Consider the following 21,649-nt stretch of genomic DNA (forward strand, 5'->3'; position numbering starts at 1 on the left):
AGGTCCTGCAAAGGATTGGTGTTCGATTGAAGAAAAGTGTCTAAAAGCATCTAGCTGGAAAAGAATAGGGGAATGAAGTATAGAGAAGGAAGTACAGAGATTAGCAATTGAAAACGGAATGCCTAGAGGAGGAGGAAGATGCCAATAAAGAAAAAAGTAGGGGGCGAGAGGTAGGTGAAGATTCAAGGAAGGGGCAACCACATAAGTGTCTCAAACCCCAGTTCGCCACACCTCAGGTAATCTTGGGGCATGTCTTTTTTCCCGTTACTTGCTTCTTGGAGATCCTGCTGCTGGCTTCTTGGAGGCACAAGTAGGAAAAGGGGTGGACTGGCTTGCCCTTTTAGTGTATAAGCTTTGGGGCACTTTTCGCTTTCCTGGGTTCACGCTTCTTGGGCTTGGATGAATGTACATAGGTCCTGGGTTTTTAGGGAGCTGCCTTCTTCTGCATCCTTCTTTTTGGAGAAGTTTGTTCTTTTCATTCTCTTCTTCAGATTAATCTTCCTCCTTTTCAGATTAATTTTCAAAGTCTTAATTTTCACTCTCTGCAGGGAACAACACACTATGTTAATATGGGAAGCAGAGCTATCATGTTCAGTTGAAATCCTTCCCAGAGATTTGCTTTCTTCTCACACTTCTGCAGTGTATTTTTTAGCAGTTGAACGTGAAAGCTTGAGTTACTCCAGAATGGTTCCCCAGCTTGATGGCAGTCATGAAGCAAGTCTTAGGCACGTTCACTTGTATGATTGCACAGAGGATAGCATCCTCACATGCACCTCCACTCAGACTAGGTTTATTTCTTGCCCGCTTCAGCTGCACTGTACCAGAAGTTCCTTTTCCTGAAATCTGCTTAAGCTGCCCTTTCTCAACTCCTCTCTACAGGGCCTGAAATTCAGCATGAGCTAATGCTGAAACCCATATTCATGATGAGACTGAAGGATGCCTCCTTGAGTTCACAAAGCCTAGTGAAAGCAAGCAGCAAGATAACATTAGCCTTAACAGGCTGGTCACCTGCAGCTGATGAGTTTGTTTTTTTTGCAGCTCTCTTTTTAAAGCTTGCTTGAGCAAATAATGCCATCCTTTGCAGCTCTAGGGAACAATATTTTTCAACAATGTATTTATGGATTGCAACCACAAAAGTCCCAGATTACTGGAAATAGGCCTTAATGTCCTCTGTAAGAATGACGTCCATTTTTGGACGAGACATGTGAGTCTACTTCTGTGCTCTAGCCAGCTGGCTAGCAGAGATAGTGGCCCATGGTGTTATAATCTGTTTTCCCCTTTCTTATGTCTTTTGACAACTTATTTTTCTTGGTCTCTTTTGCTACTTGTCCTTCAACCTTATTTTCCTTATCAACCTCAGACACCCTGGGCTGCTTGACCTAGTTGGAAGTGGCCGGTGGCATTTTAGTCTCTTGCTCCAAAACCAGATTGCTCAGAGCTGGCATCACACTCTGCTTTCTTTTTACCGTCAATGGTACGGTTTGTGTGGACACGTTCTTGGGTGGGTGAATTCACAGCACGGTGAATGATGATTTAATTAAAAAACTCTTCAACCTCAAGCTCTGGAACAGAGTAACCTTCCAGCCAACTTGCACTCTTCCTGCTAACCAAGGCCCCAGCATGCATCAAATGTACACTTTATATAGAACACCACACCTAAAGTATTGATAAGTGCAAATGATATTATTAGCATAATTAGCATCTTTAGCATTTTTTTTCCCTCCACTTAAGTGCACCCTTTTTAACAGGATTTTCAATACTACAAATGGCGTTAAAGAGTACACAATTATCTAAAGCTATTTCTACATACATGTTTATATATATGTAGTGATGTCCCGAACAGTTTGCCAGGAACCGTTCGCCGGTGAACATAGCGTGTTTGCTGTCGCGAACACGCGCGATGTTCGGTCCGCCCCCTATTTGTCATGGAGGTGGGAGAGTCTGGGAGGGAGGGTCTGCTGCTGATTGGCTGGAATGTGTCTGCTGACTGTGAGCTACAGGGTCAAAGTTTACTCAATGATGACGAATAGGGGGCGGACCGAACATCGCGCTGGCGAACGGTTCCCGGCAAACTGTTCGGGACATCACTATATATATGTACACCTTCTAATTTTTAAGCCAATACAATTGAGGTGAGGAGATTAATTTATAACCTATGACGCCCAATAATGTAAAGATTATAGAACTTTAAAATTTACTATAAACACAAAGCAAATACAGCATTTAATTATCCCCAACAATCTATCAAATGGCAGAAGCATTACACTTTTATATCACCACCTTTCAGAGTTAAGCCTATGCCTTGTTGAAAATTAAATATTTATTACAAAAACACTCAGTACATCCCAACAATTTGCAGCATTAGAACATTAAAGAAAACCTGTGATTTTATAAGATCCTTATGACAAATTGTTAAAAAGCATATATAGGTATTGGTCATATAACACTGTTCTATGATTTGGCAGCATTATTGGTGGATCTAAGACAGACTTGCACTCTGCATGCTACATTGTAACAGCCTGAGATTTATCCTGGTCATATGGAAAGCATTGAGCCTCAGGAAACATAGATAACGTTTGCATAAAGAACTTTCTTCCTGATCATAAAGCCAGCTTTATGCAAAACGGGAACATATGTTAGGAAAAGAAAAAGTTGAATGGGACAAGAGGTTTTATATGTGTATGGTTTAGATGTTTCAATTGACATAAAAAAAAGAATTAAAAATTTTCTGAAATGTCGCAAGATGAGAATTGGTAGAAATAACATAAAATAATCTTAAACAAATGAAATATACAATAAGCGTTATGCGGACAAGATAGAGTGGAATGTAGTAAAATGCTGGTTCTGGAAGGATTCAAAACAGAAAAAGAGCTCAGATTAGATATTTACGAGATGATAGGTCAGTTTTTTTTATAAACATTTTATCTATACATCGGAATGGGATACTATAGCCCGTGGTAGTGGGAGATTGAGAACAATGCTATATAGTATATGTGTGTTTTTTTTGTTATTTTTATTTTTTTTATTTTTATTATAAAGCCTTGTGCTCCACCCTCTATCATTCTTGTGTTCCTAATTTAAGATTAATTGGGATGTGAGCTCTTGTTGTTGAGCGGCTTTCCCTGAGTGGTCTCAGATGAGTATTAATCAGTTTGCCTCCCCTTTATCCTTCAGAGAGGGCTGGTTCAGGGGCTCTGTCTAACCCCAGGGTCCTCTTGTCAATGAGTGTCATCCAGAAGCAAAGTGATCAATGTAGAATGATGCAACCCTTGTGAAAAGACTCAGGAGGGAGCTTGGAAGTGCTGACTCCACATCCATCCACACTCCCAGGGAGATCCGTGGCTTAAGACCCTCACATTTGGGATTCTAACTCTCTCAGACTGCATCTAGCAATGTATCAGACTTAAATTAGAGCATCAGAGAAGGAATAAGGGTTTTGTATGGCATGCAGTCATCCTGACTGTAAAAGTTCTGTTCAAGCCTGGTATTGGTAAGGCTTTCGGCTTTCGGCAGTGTTGCTAGCAGAAAAAGTATTCATAAAATTTGGATTGTGGTTGCTTTGAAAACTGATGTGTGATGCAAGTAAAAGTCAGAAGAAGTTGATTAAAGATGCCAGATTGTAATGTTGGTATTAATATCTGTGACGGTGGTGTTTCCTCCATGTCTGTATACAGTCAGGTCCATAAATATTGGGACTTCGACACAATTCTAATCTTTTTGGCTCTATACACCACCACAATGGATTTGAAATGAAATGAGCAATATGCTCATTAACTGCAGACTTTCAACTTTAATTTGAGGGTACTTACATCCAAATCAGGTGAACGGTGTAGGAATTACAACAGTTTATATATGTGCCTCCCACTTTTCATTGTCCATCTGCACTGTCGCCCCCATGGGGTCTGCTGCTGTGGTGTTATTGCTTCTGACCTCTTCGGCTCCTGCCATTAAGATGCTGCACAGAGCCGAACCAGGCATGTTAGCAGCTTGTCTCTGCGGTGTATGGGATCATCGTTGTGTGTGGGCATCGTGGTGGTGCTGGCAGTCACCATCATAGGTGAGCGGTTTTTCGCTGCTGCCTCCCGGCCTTGCCCGTCTAGTAGGTCTCGTATGTGCAGGCGCTGGTTTGTGTAGATGCCGTGGTGGACCGGGATGACCCCTGCCGTTCCATAGGGGGGAGGAGGGGGAAGGATCTGCTGTGCCTTACAGGACTTCGGAGCTGGAGACCGTCCGCATCTCCTGCCCCGCATCAACTGCTAGGCCCCAGAGAGTGCATAGTGTCTTTGCCCCATTCCCACTGGCTGCTCCGTGGGGTGGGTAGTTGAGGTTCCTGCTTAACTCGGCTGGGTTGCTGCAAATTAGGCGTAATGTTGGCCATTTGATCGGAGCTCTGGGTGGCTGCAACTTTTCCCCATGGCGGTCAAGCTCCGCCCCCCACTAGTCATTTTTATTAAGAATGCTGGTGGGGTGTCTTCATGCCACCCAGGAGTTCAGTAGAGTTATTTACTAAGTACCATTTTTTTTTCCAGCTGGATAAAACATGGTTAAAATTACCAGATTCAGAAATGGATTTGCTATTCTTATGTGTACTAAGCCCAAATTCAGCAAAATTGACCTGTCCTTTGCAGCTCTAGAGAAGGATATTTTGGATTGCAACCACTGAAGTCCCAGATTTCTGGAAACGGACCTTCTCTAAAGGATGGCGTCTATTTTTGGCAGAGATGAGGAAGCCAAGTAAGGCTGCTCTTGTGCACTATCCAAGTGGCTAGCAGAGAGAGCAGCTCCTTATCACCGTCTCTTCTGCTACTTGCCATTCATCCTTTTTTTCTCATCAGCCTCAGACACTTTAGCCTGCTCTTCCTCACTGGAAGCTGCCGAGTGCGTGTCAGTCTCCTGCTCTTCCCCAGTGGAAGCAGATTCCGCTAAGCTGGCCTCTGCTTTCTTTCACTGTTAGTAGCATGATTTTTGGGGGGCACATTAATTTGTGAATGAATTGACAGCATGACAGATTGGCATGATTAAAACTTGTTTCCCTGAGTTCTTGAGCTGAGTAGCTATTCAGCCATCTCATGCTCTCACTGCTAACCATGCCTCTTCAGTGTGCATCCAATATCTTGTACTGCAATCGGATGGTTTTGCACCATTCAGAAAAGGGACATTTTGATTTTAGTGAATAACCTTTTAGGTCCTGTAACACAAAGGGTAGTGAACACTGAGGTTTGCTACTAGATTTTTTTTTAAGAAAATCATATTTGCTTCTCTCTAATTTTCTGTGCTCCATATCAATGTAACAAGTTTCTCTTTGGCAAACCTGTGTCTCTGTTCTCAGAATTGTTGTGTTTTGGTTAAATATCAGCTTCTTGTGATTCATTCTGAAAGGTTTTGAGCAATATGTGAATTTGTGTAGATTTCAGTGTCTAGTTAATTCATTACTCTAGGTTTGTCTATCACCATCCGTAGATATAGGCAAGAAGTAGTGACAATTTATGCTATTTTTAATCCCTTAGTGATAGTACGACTTTGTCATAACAATCTAATCTCCAATGAGTGAATGGGATATCTGATTTATTTTGCAACACCAGGGCTGTAGAGAGCTACCAGTACTAAGTAACTAGGGCATTTCTTCCAGGAACAGGGTCCTTAGGGACCAAATTGTGATGACAGCCGAAAATGCCTTAAGTACTTAAAAGGTTAAACAGTTCCTAAGGCTACACTAGCATTAAAAATCAGTTCTTTATTTTGCACGTGATAATCTCTTTTCATAATTTTGATTGGATGTTCCATCTACTCCTTTCAAAATCATATTCGCAAAATGCGGAAAACATTTAATAAGTGCCCATAATCTTTGCTGCATATCACAAAGACAGGTAGTATTTGATAACATATAGGATGCTAGGTGATATATTTTTAATTTAAGATATGTTGCAGCTATGTGTTTTAAAAAACTGCTGTATTAGCAGTCCAGATAGAATACCCTAAAATAGCACAAACCTTCTCTGTTCCCCATGTTCTTGAAACTCTATCTATTTACAATTTATTGCATTTTGTAAAACATCACTCAACAGGACATTGGATCTGTAGTAACGGAAAAAGTCACTCGTGTAGAGATGTGGTTGTTTTTAACTACATCTCTAGGATGCTACAAATATCCAGTTTATCTTTAACCTCTTGCTATTCTCATTGCAATGCAGCTCGTAGGCTTGATACTAGTAGAAAGATTTAAAGTGGATCATTCTGCAGAGCCTCATAAATTGAAGATCATGGGAGTCAGAAGAACACAGGTTAACATGAAGTTGGACGCTTGCCCAGAACAGCTTCAGAATACAGATGGTACACAATTGCAACCCTCTCACTTGCTGTCGTTACCTACTTCTCTCCATGAACCCTTCCTCCTAGATCTTTTTCCTGGAAATGTGTGCCCATTTATTACTGTAAATCAGGGTCTCATTTGGCTTTTGGAAACTGCAAAGAACATTTTACATCAAATTATGCATTTTGATACATTATTATAAGTGGGATTCAGGAGAACCTGTTTTAGATAATTATTGGCAAAGCTATTGATTATCATACAGAAAAAGCACTTTATATTTTTTATGTAGAATCTGTATCATGTTTGATACAGAGTATGGGTAGGTAGGTACAGAATGAGTCACAATCATGTAAGGAGGATAAAAAAAAAAACTAAACTATAAAAAGCAATAAAAAGCATATATAATAGGCCAGACTGTTCAGGGGCCCAGGTCAGTGCAGCACCTTAAAGTGGCACTGTCACAGCCACATCTGTTTTTTTTTTTTTTAACCCCCCTCCTGACTCCACTACCTCTAATTGCCCCCCTAGTTACCCTCAAATTCCCCTGGGCCCCCCATATTACCTTTTTTTATTACTTTATTTTGTGCCTGGACCTAGGTCCTGGGCGACGCCATCTTTGTGAGGGCAGATAAAGGCCCTGTGGCACACGTCATCTGCCCACACTAGATAGCGCTATGAAATTCCCTTGCATGCCCAGTTAAAGGACCACTATAGTGCCAGGAAAACACTCGTTTTCCTGGCACTATAGTGCCCTGAGGGTGCCCCCACCCTCAGGGACCCCCTCCCGCCGGGCTCTGGGGAGAGTAAAGGGTTAAAACTTACAATGCTTTCCTATGGACGCTTGCGTGCTCTCACTGTGATTTTCACAGTGAGAATCACGCAAGCGCCTCTAGCGGCTGTCAGTGAGACAGCCACTAGAGGATTTGGAGGCTGGATTAACCCTATTATAAACATAGCAGTTTCTCTGAAACTGCTATGTTTATAAAAAAAAAAGGGTTAATCCTAGAGGGACCTGGCACCCAGACCACTTCATTAAGCTGAAGTGGTCTGGGTGCCTACAGTGGTCCTTTAAACACTTGGGCATTCGCTATTGTCCGAAATTCGGACGGGAATTTTGTCTATTCATTCGTCAGAGAGAATCTTGGTCTTTCAGCCTTAAGGTAGATAGCTCCCTAATACCGTGGAAATTAGGGAGCTATTTACTAAGCGGCTGCAAGATGCAGCCATGGCACGAATAGGATCGGAATTTCATTCATTCAAATTAAATTCCGATCCGAACAGAAAGTACCGAATGTCATCCTAACACGAATAGACAAACTGTTCTCATTCTGTTAGGATGAAATTCGGTAGTTTCGCCGGTATCCTGTCTAAATGACAGGACAGGATGTTCATGAATAGTGAAAGCAGGCATTGTGAGATCACGGAGGAAAGGGTGAGTATTGTGGGGAAATGTATTTGACCCAGGAAGGGGGTCAGAGCAGGTCAAGCATAGGAAAATACATAATACAAAGTAGTTTGCCTTATGTTTTAAAGAAAACTAGATTAGATAGGAAGAAACAGAGAACAGATCCTGAAAGAGGGAGAGAAGAGGAAGCAATTAGGGATAGGTAAGTGCGGCATGACAGTGCCACTTTAACGAGATCCTGTTAGAAATATCTATGGACTGTATAGCGATCATGTTAGAAATATCTCTGGACTTCATAGTACATCTGTGCCCCTGAACACAGCATTGGGCATTAATGCCCTTAAAAGGAAATCCCACTGCCCAAATAATAAAAAAAATAGAATCACTGTTTAGTAAATATGCCCTAAATGTCAGCATGCATGCTTCTAATTGTGTCTTTTTTGATTGGGGATATATCTAAAAAAAAACTCTTGCAAAACCGGCATTTGTCTTGTCTGCAGCTTTTGCAAACCATCTTCTTCTAACCTCGCCCAGACTTTCTGTGACTGTCCAATCACAGACTTCCCAATGCAGCTCAATGAGAAGTCTTTGCAATAATGGTGATCTCTGCCATGGCTGCCTTTTGGGTGTAGCTCAATTCAGATAACCAAACTAGGATGTAACAGGTTACTTTAAAAAAAAATGACAACTTCTAGTGAAATTTGCACTTTCTTCGCAAAAAATAAATAAAAGGAGGGCACACTATTCACACATAAAGCTTTTCAGCGAGCTAAAGCACTTTAGGGGTCTGGAGTCTCCCTTTAAAGGAGATCTGACCACATGTGCAATTTTCTGGCATACAGCTTTTTAGCACCGTAGTGACAGTAAAAGTGTAAGATAGTTCAGTACTGTAGTTTTAAGTTCCCTTTATTGTGATCTCACACACAACTAACCTCTCCACTTTTATGGACAATTTTGCCAGTTGTTGGAAGTTGGGATACTTCAGAGCATCGGCATAGTGGGGATATTTACTGGTTCCGAACATAGAGAAACTCACATACCACTTTCAACTGTAGTCAATTGCAGCCTTATCCTTTAGACCTCTACTTTAAAGTCCCTTGTGTTTGTGCTCAAAGGGTTAATAGATGACTAAATACGAATGCTGTGTGTTCCAGTCAAGATTTGATGTAGAACAAGATGTATCCTCTGCTGTAATATAATATAATTGTGTCATGTTCTATTTATTTAAAATAGTAACATGGAATTTTATAAGTGCAATCAGAGTCAACAGCATAAAATAATGAACTTGAATGCATTAGGAAAATGGTTGGAAAGTACTGGCTTTTATATTTTCCATGGATATTTTATAGATGTCATAACCATAAATGTCATTTTAGCCCATGTACACATGTTAGAAGAACCTCTTCAAAAACCCCTTGGTAAATGGAAAAATAAAAAAAGTTATCATTTTGGTGGCGCACTAGTAGGAGGGTCACAAAGTAACAACAGTCACATCTTTGCTCCAAATGGTCCACACAAGATGGTGGTAGACATCATCTCTCCATCTATCTCCAGAAGGCAGAAATTAGGAAAAAAAAAAATACAAATGCTACAAATCATTACTTAATTACTTACTCATTAAGCGTCTCACAGACATCTTACTTTTTATCAGACAAGTACGTTTACACTTATGAGGTATCCTTTAGATGTTCTAAGGATGCCTTATTGCCATTAAGTGAGCTTGGACAGTAAATTATTTTGTGCTGGGTTAAAGTCACCCTCCACTGCCCAACTTAAAAATAAAATCACAGTTTAGAGATGTACCTCTAATGACAACATACCTGCACTTAATTTATTTAATTATGCATTATTTTTTTCATTGGGAATATATGTAAAAATAGTTTACTAAAGATGCAGATCTCTTATCTGAAGCCTCTGCAAGCCCTGCCCTTCTAACCCAGCCCAAACTTCTGTGGCTGTCCAATCACAGACTTCCCCATTCAGCTCAATGGAATTTACAAGGCTCTGAGCAAGCGCCTTCCTTTTGAGTTTCAGTCCACTGAGCTAAAGGACAAGGAAGTAACATGACCATTTGTGTGAATGACAACCAAGAGGTGTAACAAGATTAATTTATAATAGTGCCAATTTCTATTGAAATCTACACTTTTTGTAAAATGAAAAAAGAAGACACACTCTTTACACATAAAGTAATCCAGCAAGCTAAGGTGCTTTAATGGTTCTGCAGTGTCCCTGTAACCTTACACAGCTATTTTGTTCATATATGCTTTATATTTTATGTTCATCTTACACCTGCATTCAAACAGGATAGAATCAATATCCCAAATGGCTGAAAGTGGTCGAAATTCACTCTCAAACTGTGCAAGACGTATACGACTTCAACTGTTATGAATGAAGCCAAAACTGTTACAACCATGGCGTTTTAAGTCACTGTTCTTCTAGCCAAAATGTCTTTATTTCTCTCTTCTAACGTTTAAAATTCCCTTTTGTATCTTTACTTTTATTTTTTTCCCTACCCAGTGGAACATGGCGTTTTTCTTTAGAGTTGTTCAAACCCCAGGCTGTTTTTACAAAAGTAAGGGCTCAAATGGAAAATCACTGGGACAGGATGGATTTTACGCAATTTAGTGTAAAGCCAATTCTAGCGCCTCATCTACTTTCTCTAGAATAATAGAATTAAAATAGAAAATTTACCATGAGTAATGGTGAAAATAAATACAGTTACCTAAACTGGTAAAACCAGCCATAAAATCCTATACATTCTCTTGGCAATATCCAGATGTGCTTAAATATTCTTGTACCACTGTCCCAAAGATTACCCTCCTGGATACTTCCTTTTGCACTTTTAGACCTTATAATTCTTTATGCACTCATCCTTTGTGATGCTTCAGAAACCTGTACTTTTTCCAAAAACAATTCCAGAGCTCATTTTTGTCTTTGTTCTATTTCAGTTGTTGTGTTTGACCCAGTGTCTCTGTTCGTGTCGTACAAATATGTATCTTATTACTTAAATTTTTTGTCTCTTTGAACTGGCCAAGTATTTTATATTGAAGCTTCTATAGTGAAGCCATGCCTATAGAAGCTTCAATGCTACAAGAAAGAAAGAAAATAAACTGTATTTGTTAATATTTTTTTTTTTTTTACATAGGGTGGTGACACAAATTTCTTGACTATATTTGATTGCATAATGTTAATTTATGGTATAAACTAATAATTGAAGCAGTACATTCAGCCTGTGCATTGTTCTAGTAATTATTATGAACTACTATGTAAGTTGGATTATTTAGATGACTATGCATTCCAGTCATGAGAAAGAGAAATCTATATAATTTAATATATATTTGTCAATTTGAGACAGGGATAGACTCCAACCCTATAATAATTATCAAGATGCAAATGCATTTTTTAAATTAGCAAAGACAAACAAAGACATGTTTCTCTTTATGCTAAAATGTATTGATCCTTCTGGTAATAAAATCAGGGCTCGGTATTATGTTCAACCACCGCTACATAACATGTTCTTTCAAAAAAGAATCTTTGTTCGTCAAACTGAAATACAGAGAACACAAAGAAAAAAATATATAATGTTTTTTCTAAGATTGTTAGTATACAGCAATAAATGCTCTATTCATTAGTTTGGATGTTTGAAGTAAGGTATGTCTGTACAACTGTTGTAGCGGACCACGGGTAACCCGGCTGGTTACCTTTGCTAAATCCTTTCCTCAGGCACTCTGGAACCATTAAAGCATACAGACTTCTAATCCCCCAGTAACCAGACGAAACATAGTTCTGGGAGTCAACTGATTTTATTCTGGCCACACACAGCTCTTATGCACAGACCCCTACATGGGGTCCCCAATACAATAAAACAGGAGTTTCAATCCCAAGATCCTCTGTACCTGAGAGATAATTACGTGAGAAAAACCTTGAATTCAATATCTCTCAGGTACAGAAAATCCATACAAAATATACAGTACCCCAAAAGTGCCTAGGAATCCCTTACAAAAGTTACATTCCCGGATAGCCTGACTTGAGTGTATAACATATCCAAAGATCACACAGATCGGTGTGGTAGAACTGGAATGCCATCGGAGGAAAGTTTAGACCGGCCTGACACGAAGCACTAGCCCAAAACAGTTCCAGGGAAATAAGTGCCTTGGTGAGTCTTTGTTCGGGGGTTCCTGTGCAAACACCATGCAAGTAAATATCTTAGTTTCAGGGTATGAATGCTCCCCTTGTTCGGTAGTTCATATCTCCCGAACATCGTTCGTATAGGTGGTCGGGAATCAGAACAGGCAGCGGTCTAATCTTTACCGGGGTTCGTCCGAGTGCCTAGCCAAAAAGAGTTCCAGGCACTTGACGACCAAGTGCTGCTGCCCCCGTCTGGGAGACAAGATGCCCGTCATTCTTTTGTCGACCACGTGCATTCGGTTATATGAAATGGCGGCCACCCAAGGGAAGCATTAATGAATTACTTCCCTTGCAGTTTCGCACTTAAGTTGCTGGTGTGAGCATTCTAATGGGGTACAGGGTTGGTTCTCGCTTGGAAGATGAATGGATGGCGTTCGTATATAATAACTCCCGAATGGAAAAGGGGAAAAACACACGAACAGGGGCAAAGTATACGAAATTGGTAGTAGGTTCCGCCACAATTGTCAATCAGCTGTTTGAGTTTAATAACATTCATGTTTAATAAGTAAACAAGAGGAATAAGAGTGGAGCAATTTTTAAGCATGTTTAATAAGTGTTTATGTTTTAATTTTCTTTCCTTTAAAATAAATAATTAAGAAAAACTGTGTGATTGATGTGCAGTTTTTGAAACTCTATTTTTTTATTTTTAAGACACCAGCACATAAGTCTTTGCAATGGATAAACAAATCATTAAAGCAAATTGTAAAATAAAAAATAATGTTGAGCATCTAGGAACACGAAATTGTGAAGCTCCTTCTCAAGCAAGTTTATACCACACATGGTGCAGAAGGTGAAGGTGTAGTGAAGAAGATGTAATGTTTATAGAAGACAAATGTATTGCCTTGTGAGGAGAGCCATAGATAGAAGATTGGGGAAGTCTGGTAGACCTACAAAACAGAGATGGAGGTGAGATTGGAAAAACAAACAAGTTCACCGGTGAAGAGGAAGGACTTTTCAAGGTTATTTTGTGCAGTATATTTTAGGTATAGATGTAAAGTATTTTGAAAGAGTAAAATGTGCATTTCTGTGGAGTCCTAAAGAATACATGGTCAGTGTTATATCTGACAGCTCCATACATAGCGTCAAGTAAGTAAAATAATACTGGCTGCAATAACAGTGTTCTTTAGGGACTGAAGAGGATAATGTGAGAGACAATGGAAGCTTTGTTTTTGTCTTTTATGACCTAAGCTCTTTTACTTTAAGAGAGTTGACAAGGTAGCATATACGTGCATTAGGATTAATGGTTGTGCCAACTGAGCAAAAGGGATACTGTCAAAGGGCAAATGATGGTTAGTAAAAAAAACAGAAGTCATTGTATTTTGGAGGAGCTATGTTTCAAAAAGTATCTGACATTTAGTTACAGCTAAAGAAAAAAATCCACCATCACCACTTTAGGTAAACACCCTTTGTTACTTTTTCAAGATTTGGTGTTGCTGGATTTTCATCTTGCAGCTGCCTGACCAACTCAGGAGCAAGAGTCTCTACTTAAGCACCTACACAGAATATAATCCTTGAATAATATGTGCACCTTTGCTGAATATTGCGATGACATCCACTTATATTTAGAGGAGAAGCAATGTGTTACATGATCGCCAAGAGAAAGTAAATATCATAAACATGAATGTGTTACTGGAATCCAAAAGGAGTTAAATTGTCATTGAGGTCATATAATGTGAGAGCAGAAAAAGATAAAGGACTGATTCTTGTGTTACTCAAAATGAAACATAAGAAAGGTATTCAACAATGTATATAAAAACCAAACGGTAAGGAGACAGAGCAAGAATTAGAACCCCAGTTGATCGTCAGCCTCTCTCAGAATCCACTTGGGATGGAGACTGCAGGAAAGGCACTGGAAGTTAGGTCCGGCTAGGTATGTGCTTGGGGCAGGACCAAGAATGCCCCGCAATTGATTACCTACCAATAGGAACTGCTTAATGGGCTTGAGAAGGAGAAGGGAGAGGGCAGAGGAGAATGTACTGGAGATGTGTGGCTAATAACTACTGAACCATATTTAAATCCCCTTTTACACCTAACTCATTGCTTAGTTGTCTATGTCCCTCCATGGGCACTTGGCATTGTCATACTTCTGTCTTTATTAAGTTTCCTGAGTCTCTGGCCAGTTCCTCACTAAACTTTGTGACTGTTTTGTGGAAAATTCTGTGAGTTATTTGTCATGGTTGACCAATATTGTCATGTTGTGTTTAATAGCTAGACATATTGGAATTGTGTGATGGCCTTTTGTCTGGTTTCCTCTAATAATCTGTTATAGGTTTGAGACTGAGTTTTATACCGTAGGTCTTATTTTAGTTCTGCTTCATGATTGAATAGTTTTCTGTACATACAGTGTATTTCTTGTATATTGCATGTGGCAATATGGTGCTTATATTCTGGTTGTTTTGCACAATATAAGACTACATTAACTAACAGCATTTCACTTGTGTGTTTGTATTTTTACTTGTCACTCATTCCTCAAATAATTAACCCAGTAAGAGAGTTCCTCATTTTCTATACATTGTTATCATCAATGGGATCTTATGACATGTATGTAAGTTGGTAGGTTTGAAAGACCAAGTCCCAATATGTTCTGTCATGAAAATATGTAATGCTCTCACATTAGATATATTTTCATCTATTCATTGTAGTAGCCAATTTTATATTGATGTATGCTTAAGTGTATGCAACTGTGTCACCTGCTTTTGACAGTACTGTGATAAAAACAGATGTTGCATGCTACCAAGGATTTTGCTGGTATGTGAATTTAAAAATCTAATAAAAAATGGACCTCTTCAATCAGTAATCTTAAGAGTGGAAGATGGATTCAATCTCTCTACACAATTAATCTGATCTCAGCAGGATTAAAAATAAATCCCTGTACTGGTGCATCAGATCTCAGTTCCTGGTTTTAGGAAGTTCCTTTGCTATTTCCTGTCCTGATGTGTTTTATACCCCACCTCCTATAGACTGTAAGCTCTTAAAGTTGGACTTTGAGGGGTCCGAGAGTTTCCAGCTTGACATGCAAATGAGCACAGGCAGGCATCGTGTTGCAGCTACCCTTAGAAATGGACACAGTTTTAAACCAAAGCATGGGATATGATCCAAAAGGATCAGTGACCAGAAACCAGCCATGGACTGCAGTTTTGACCTTGTCGGTCTCATCAGCATGGTGCTGGTTCTAGTCTGAAAGTCAAAGTCTCTCTGAGAGCACATATCAGGGATAGTTATGGAAACATGATTACTTGAATTTCTAGGCCCAAAAAGGACCCCTTAAAGTCCAACTTGAAGAATGCAGGTGATGCATAATGGTATTGTTTTGTACTTGCAGTGTGGGGGTTGTATTGTGCTTTTTCTCATCACAATTGTTTTGGTTCCTAGTGCTCGCTCTCTCTCTCTCTCTCTCTCTCTCTCTCTCTATATATATATATATATATATATATATATATATATATATATATGTATATTTATATTTACTGTATACACACACATCAATGTATTCCACTTACGTCTATGTTTCACATTCTTAATAATTCTATTTTGCCCTCTATTCTAACCTTGAAATGTTTTACAGTATTTCTTCTTAACCTTTCTTCCCTCAGAGGTGATATCAAATTCTTCTGAAAAACTATCTTCTTTGTCAGGAACTTCGACTAATTCACAATATCCTATATCTCAATCATGTCAATTTAAAATCCATCAGGCACCAAAGTGAAAGATTCCACAGCCCCCTCTATATATTGTGACAATGTCATTAATTATTGTTGGTAAGAGATATATTGGCTCAAGGTGTTAATTTCAGTCTTTAAGTACATTAATCACAATAACCTCATCCCCATAGGCTCAGGCTGTGTCATTTCACTAAAGAACAGTTTACAATAAAGTTTACAGTTTACACTAAACACAAAAAAAAATTTTTAAGTAAATATGTACAAATCTGCTAAACACATGACACCAAAAGTTACCTTAACAAAAACAGCATTTTATCTAGTTTACACATTCATAAATTGCATAGGTTCATGTTAATTGCAGAAGAAAGTTAGCTATTGGAACATTTTTATTTATAGATACAAGTATGTATTTATAACATTACAGTATTCCTGGTGCCCTCTAGCTTATTAAGCCCCACTTACAGGATAAAACAACTCATTACTTACACAGTGATGTAACAGTCTTGCTGTGGCCTTTCAGTCTTCTTTTAAAATCATCTGGATACAGGATCTCAGGCAAATCTAATGCTTCTCCATAGAGAAGCTTGAGGACCCTATTGTACATGGTGGGTCAACAGGATTTGCTTTATAGAAAAGTACTACAATGGCTGTCTATGCTGAGAACTAAACAAACACTCCAGTCTTCAAAGAGGAGGGCTGGGCACAGGAGACAGTCTGAGACTCTAAGCCTATCACTAGCATCCCATTGAAGAAACTATGTGAGAATGGTATCCTCGGACATAATAAAATGTCCAAAATGAGGGATCAGAGTGGATCTGCACCGTTTTCACAACTCTGGGATTAAACCATTTATATTTTTTATACTTGATTGTTTTTGCCCAAAATGTTCTACTACATCGTCAGTTACCAGATACGTGATTAACCAAATAATAATTTTTCAAATACTGAGAAAGTGGAAGATCAAGCCATTTGGTAAAAATATTTATAGATGTTGCAAATATGAGCACATATCATTTGCATCTTTCAATGTTATTTTATTTTCCTCATGATTCTAGCCTATGTAAAGCAAATATTCCTCCCATTGAAATAAAATCAATATGCAAAAATAATGAAAAAAGATGGAAAAAGAATGTAAACATAAATTCTTTAAAATAAGTAAATTAATTAATATAAACTCTTAACTCTTAGTAGTACAACAACATATGAATAAAGTTTTAACTATAGGTCTGGGTGAAAAGTCAAAATTAACTATCGGTCTGGGTGAAAAGACAAAATGTGTTCTTTTGTGAATTCCCACAAAGAAGCTATTAGGCAATAGTGCAGTAGTGGTAGGAAAGGTTTCCTTTACCTTTTGTTGAGGTCTAGTCAGGGGTAAACAACCTTTTAGTAGTACTGTGTCAAAATCCCTTGGTGTGCAGGTCCAATTTTTTAAAAATTAAAGTGTGTATTTTGGCTTATTCTGCTTGTGTTATTTATTGCTGCTGTGGTTGCTTTGTAGCTTTGTGTTTGTGCGAATGTGGGCTGTTATATTATATATGTTCAGGAGTAGTTTGTGGTTTTGTGCATGATACCTATGAATGTGGGCTGTGTATGGGGGCTGCCTCTAGAGGCTGTCAATCAGAAAGTCACTAGAGGCACTACCTAGTCAAGACTTCACATGTGGTGTCATACAAATGCTGAAAGCAGTTAAAAAAATACTCTGGGCACCATAACTACTTAATCTCAATGAAGTTGCATGTATGTGGATGATATGTCACATAATGTGTTTGGTGTGTGTGTGGGAGCTGCTTGTGGTATGGCATAAGGGAGACTGCTTGTAAGGTCATGTGTGCGTGTGTGTGTAAATTGCCAGTGGTGTTGTGTTTGTGGGGACTGTGTGTGTGTTTGTGTGTGGGCTGTTTGTATAATTTATATGAGGTAGACACCCTTCCTGCAGCTCTATGCATATCTAGCAGATTGTGTTGCTTCCCTGGGGTGCAATGGGGACTGGGCTGGCCAGTTACAGGTCAAGGGCTGAAGTCGTTAAAGCTGCTGTGGGATGCCCTTTTCCAGGGCTGATTCCCATTCACAAGTGCTGGGAAGAATTGATTTTGAAATGTTTAAAATGAAGATGGTCCCTCACCACCATTTTGCGCTAGCAGATATCTGAAGTGTCACTGGGAACCTTGATTGGACATTATCTGTTTTGCTCTAGCAGCCTTGAGTGCCGTGCAAAGGCACCTCAAGTACCATGTATGGCACATGTGCCATAGGTTGCTGACCCTGGTCTAGCTTAACCCAGTGGAGCAATTACTGAGCTATCTGTCCAGAAGGTTCCAAATAAGGTTCAGTGGGATAAGGTATGTGTTCATTAGGAGCTGTACAGTTGGCCCATACATTTTCCTTGTTTATGTTTTATCTTTATGTTATCCTGTCACCATACAGCCACATGTTTTCATTAGCACGTATGATACCCATCGTTATCAGTCTTAACACTACCTATACCCAAACAACTAGCTGTTTACATTTCTAGCAGTTCTGGAGCACCTCCATCAAATAACTCATTGACGTATGTGAGCCAGCTAACACAGAAAATACCTATATGTTAAAAGTCATATAAGTGGATATTAATGTTGGACTTGTGTTTAAATGTTTTCCTACTGTTATGGACAAAATCAATCTTTTGATTGAAAATTACATTTTAATCTGAACAAATTGGTCCATCCAGGATTTACCTGTGAAGTCTCATTCAATTAATAATTTGAGTAATCATGAAAGTGCATGAAACAATACAATGATTTACAGTTAATCATGGAGCTGTAGTGTCGAAATACAACTAATTGACTTTTAGATCTTAATGTGTTACATTTAACTCTAGTAACATATCTGCAGAGATCATTAGACCAAGTGGAAGAATTCACTGCATTACTCACCCGTAAGCAGACATTAATAAAATACAACACACGCACTTCCAAGAACCAACAAAAAAATCTGTTATTTTTCCCTTCAGGCAGAACACTAACTTGTGTTTTTACCTCTTACCCTTCCACGACAGGAATCATCTGTTTAGGAGATTAAGTCTGCAGACATCCTATGGGAATAAATATATATTTCTGTTTTGTTTGGGTTTAATGTTTTTTTTTATTTCTTTTTAAAAATAGACATGTTTTCAGGATTAAAAGCTTTGGGGCGTACTACTTCCAGAAACAAGTTTATTGACATTACCACTAATAAAAATACTAACCCTTTTACTGCCGGAGACTTCAGTAACAAGTATACCATTAATACAAAACACTGCTACCTTTATTCATGTTCTTAAAAAAACGTGGCACAACAGTTTGTTCACGTTATATATGTAATCGTCAATATTTCAAGCGTAGTGTCACTGTAATTATGATGCCTTTATAAGTCACCGGTCAACGGTCAACAATATGAACAAGTAATTCTGATATTAAATAATTATGTATTCGCTGTAACATACCCTCCCCTCCAAAAAAAATTAAAATATAATAATGTTAATTTTATGTCACTTCTAAATCAAACTGCACGTGGGTTAAAATATGTACATCTGGAAATAATAAAAACTGTCAGACCTAATTTATTTATCAGTGATTTTTAAGGTTTAGTACACATTTGCTCTCATTCATAGAAATCAAGTTTAGAGCTTGCCAAGTTTTAGAACACTTTGTGTCTTCTATGTCAAGGAAAGGTTCTACTCTCAAGCTTGCAATCCAGACAAACATATGATAAAAGCTTAAAGTGAAACTTTCATGGCTATAAGAACTTTAGCTCTTTTAAAAGATCTTGGCATTTCATATATACATTGTGCTAGCAGTTTTGCTAGTAAATGTGTAGATTAGGAGAAAAAGCTCATCTCAGTTTCTCAGCAGACACTCAATGTTGAGGAATTGAGAGACAGAGAGAGCTGAAGAGACCTCCCGCAGGAGGTACCTCTGCTCTTCACCTATAGCAACCACAGTGCATGCGCTGTTGTTGCTATGGAAACTCCCTAGCTGATGCTGCTATCCCTGGCTAAGGTATATAGGGCCGGAGTGATATAATGTCAATATGTTCAGACGTTGGTAATGAAGCCAGCATGTTGGCATCATGAAGGAGGTTTGCCCCACACAGGGCAAATCAAAGCAGAGTGGGTAACACCTACCTCAATAAGGAGATTACAACAGGGGAGTGGAGGGTCAGGTAAGGTGTGACAGTTTCTCCATTAATTACTTTGTCCTTTCTAACTGTAATATGCAAAACAAAATTAGAAAATGTAATCTTCACTAGGGTAAATAACATATTTTTTGTTGTTAGATACCTTAATCCATTAATCAACTTGAATTTGGTCACATATCAAGAGGTATTTTCAATTTGCAATATCCAGCATAGTACATGTATGCCTTAGGCCAATAATATAAACTATTTTGAGAAATAATATTAAAGAAAATAAAAGAGAAAGTATCATAAATTCAACCCTTTTGGGCTAAAGAGATTTCGAAGTAGCAGTATTTTTTTTATTTTATTTTTATGGACTTTGATCATGTGAGCTTTTCAGCTTGGTAATGTTACATGAAAATAGCATAACATTGTTGTGATTTTTCATATGTGAAGTGCTCTCATATTAGTAATAGTAATTTTCATTTTCTACTTGGTGACCTATGGACAAGCTTTCAATTTTATAGTAGTCTCGTTTGCATATACAGGTGATACTCGAAACATTAGAATATGGTGCAAAAGTTCATTTATTTCAGTAATGCAAAGTAAAAGGGGAAACTAATATATAAGATAGACGCATTACATGCAAAGCAAGATAGTTAACGCTGTGATTTGTCATACGTGCAATGATTATGGCTTACAGCTCATGAAAACCCCAAATCCACAATCTCAGTAAATTAGAATATTGTGAAAAGGTGCAATATTCTAGGCTCACAGTGTCCCACTCTAATCAGCTAAGTAAGCCATAACACCTGCAAAGGGTTTCTGAGACTTTAAATAGTCTCTCAGTCTGGTTCAGTAGGAATCACAATCATGGGGAAGACTGCTGACCTGACAGTTGTGCAGAAAACCATCATTGACACCCTCCATAAGTAGTGGAGAATAGTAAATACATTGATATACCCTAGGAGAATTCTTGCAATGATGTTCTTGTACATATGAAAAATAAAAAGAAAGAAACTCTCATAGGGCAACATGGTAATTCATTAAATTCACATCCAATTTGTATTCTCAAAAAGTCAACTCACATATTTATGAGCCTGTTAGGATAACTGGCTCAGGTATATCAGCTTGAAAGTGTGATAGGTGAATTTCAATCCAAATGGGGATAGTCTTGATCCTCAGAAGGGAAGGTATAAGGAATGGCAACACCAGTTAAGATAAAGTTGACAACATTTATTACAAACGTAATAAAAATCCTTGCATTAAAAGTTACTGGAGTGCCACACAGTCTCTCTCCAAATGCACAACGCGTTTCAAACCTAATCGGATATATTGGATATGCGCAGATATGTGGCTGTCTAGCAAACATTTCTTTATATACCTTTGTACACAATTAAAAATCATGCCATACACATGGAAGCAATTAAACAAGGACCCTCCCATACCTAAATATGGTCCGAACCGGATGCACCAAATGCCATCCCCAATATGGCGATGTATCCGGTTTTGGACACATATCCGTCCTCCCAACATGGTGTAGTTGGTAGGATGAGTATGAATGGTCCCCTCTTCCGTATCGAGGTTTCCACGTCCGTCGCATCACTTCCTGTGACGTGTTGTCTTCTGCATCTTCCAAGATTAGCTGTCGCGTCACTTCCTGTGACGTCTCTCTGTCGAAACTTAGCCCTTGGCTACATAATTTCCTGCCCATTACAAGGGGCATAATATATGATCTCATTGGATTTCAACATGAGCATTTATAACTCCAAACATCATATGAATTAAGGGCAAAGGTCCATAGATCATAATATAAGAGAAATAGAAAGAAATAAAAAAAAATAAAAAAATTAGAAGATTCATATAGATACTTGGTATATATAAATGTACCTATAAAATATGGTAAAAACAAAGGTGAAAAAGCACTACCCTTAAGACATATTACTTATA

General features: G+C 38.5%; 1 pseudogene; it reads right to left on the bottom strand.

The window, feature by feature from the left end:
• Window positions 1-264: 264 nt before the first annotated feature.
• The window catches only part of LOC134574769 (heterochromatin protein 1-binding protein 3-like), a 66,947-nt pseudogene continuing 45,562 nt past the window's right edge, over window positions 265-21,649 (bottom strand).

This window comes from Pelobates fuscus, chromosome 10 (assembly GCF_036172605.1).
Source record: "Pelobates fuscus isolate aPelFus1 chromosome 10, aPelFus1.pri, whole genome shotgun sequence".
Lineage (NCBI taxonomy): Eukaryota > Metazoa > Chordata > Amphibia > Anura > Pelobatidae > Pelobates > Pelobates fuscus.